Source organism: Pinus tabuliformis, chromosome 9 (assembly GCF_031772625.1).
Source record: "Pinus tabuliformis cultivar Carrire ecotype Pingquan chromosome 9, CPIR1, whole genome shotgun sequence".
NCBI classification, from domain to species: domain Eukaryota; kingdom Viridiplantae; phylum Streptophyta; class Pinopsida; order Pinales; family Pinaceae; genus Pinus; species Pinus tabuliformis.
This window is the reverse complement of record NC_142307.1, coordinates 1,561,851,772-1,561,853,863: the sequence shown is the minus strand read 5'-3', so window position 1 is coordinate 1,561,853,863 and position 2,092 is coordinate 1,561,851,772. Positions and strand designations below refer to the sequence as shown.

Sequence of the window (2,092 nt, the reverse complement as noted above, 5' to 3'; positions counted from 1 at the left end):
CAATTTGTATTTTTACAAATATTAACTGAATAAATTTATAAGCAATAATAAAGCAGCGCAAGTTGCGCAACAACAAAATCGTCGATCTTTGAGTATATACAGTATGATCTTCCGTATCATATGCAAAAAATCGTCCCCACATCTGCCAGTGGATTATAATATAGACACATATATTTTACTACACATGACTTCTGGAAATTTGAAATCTCTTAAGTTGCTAGTGGTGCAGGCATTAACGTGGGGTTTGTTGGCATCACAACAAGGAATGAATTAGCAGACACTCATTGCAGATTGTTGGATTTTCAATCTGCCTCTGAAGTTGGATCCGGAATTGTAGTATCTTCCCATCCCAAATGATCGAGAGAGGGGTCATTGTATATGTCCCACCATGTGCGCACCAACATCTTTATATCTTCTCTCTCCATATTTTCCTCCTTCCCATTGTACCTCCACGGCTTCGATCCCTCCACATAAACCTGCATGCTCAGAACACCGATCTCATCTTCCATATATGAATCATATTGTTTGTATCGAAAATGCAGTTGAAAAAATTTTGAGTGAAATTTTGAGTGAAAATGCAATTGCAGAAATTTTGAGTGAAAAGAAAGCTTACAGCAACACAATAGTGATCAACTTTGACAGTTTCCAAATGCACATTCTGGGGATGTCACCATAGCATGGCCAAAACCAAATTGTACACCAAGGGGATGCACTTGTATATCTTCTGAAAATACATGTTCAAGAAATCCTACAAAACATACATATACCACAATTTAGTCATAACCGAGTCCAGTAAACCAAAAAAATTTTAGATGAGCCTCACTGAAATCGAGAACAGATGCAAACCTGTTCTACAAAGGGCATTGGAATAGTTTCCATCAGAGTTTCCAAAAGGGAGTCGAAGGTCAGTTGATTCGGCTCAAACACAAACATTCTAGCGTTGAAGTATGGAGAGGGTCGTTGCCCTGATTCCACGAGCCATGGTACCTTCTTCGGGCACTGCTGGCAGTATCCGATTTTGTACTACAGAGTGCGACTCCATGTCTGCTCGCAGAAGTAGTCCATCAACGCATAAAAATATCCGTCCCATATTTCAAAGAGATGGTCAATGTTGTCAAAGATTTCGATGTCTGCATCCAGATATACCATCTTGTTGTACTCCTCAAGCTTCCCATCACTCAAACCAAAACAAGATTGTTAATAACTAACTAATTCAGGTGATTAGGAAAGGTATTGATGTGAAAATCTATGCATGCCACAAAATTTGCAAGAAATGAAAATACCTCCCAAATGTGGAGATTGGAGTAGTTGAGTACATAGTAAGGCATTGGAAATTTCACTTGATTCTCGGGAGGATGGATGGGTTGAATTTGGAGAACAATAAAACCTTGTCTTCGCAATTGCAAGCGATGATCCTCCAGAACACTAGGAAACACAACAACGATGAGAGGATATGTGCTCTTCACCTTGCGGAGACCCTTTGCAAGACCGACGACACCTTTCACATAGTCGCCACATCCCACCAAGAAAGTCACGTATGCTCTACATTTCTTCTTGGCCGCTGCAACATTTGCACTGATGAACTGATCTACAGGATAAATGTCTGGATTCATGGTGACAAGAGAAGAATCGATAGTAAGTATGTTTGAATTGAATAATATGTTGGAAAGAAGAGGAATGAATTTGCAGAAAAAGAGAGTAGAAGTGTAGTGTGTGTTTGCTTCAATGGGAGCATGTGTTTTATAGACAAAAGGGGTCTCCTGTTATGCATAAAGTAGGTTGAAAATAATAATATTGAGAATGTAATAGCCAATAGTCAAACGACACGATAGCATGGACGTGTCAAATCCTCTATGGTCTATGAAAAATTCCACTGTCAAGAGTGGAATTCAGAAATTCTGGACATAGCTCTTCGAAACTTCGGAGTGTTGAAAAGGCGTCACTGGAATGGTTGGAATGAAAGGAAAGTTGGATACACAGACACAGACATTTGAGGAAGTTGACGCATAGCAATGGTTGGTCGAATTATGAAATGGTTTCTTCCGGGTAAAGAAATGGCATTGAGTCCAGTGTGAATATTTATTAAGTGGAT

General features: G+C 39.4%; 1 pseudogene; it reads right to left on the bottom strand.

The window, feature by feature from the left end:
- Positions 1-302: 302 nt before the first annotated feature.
- On the bottom strand, positions 303-1,613 carry LOC149154583 (galactinol synthase 4-like; annotated as a pseudogene).
- Positions 1,614-2,092: the final 479 nt, after the last annotated feature.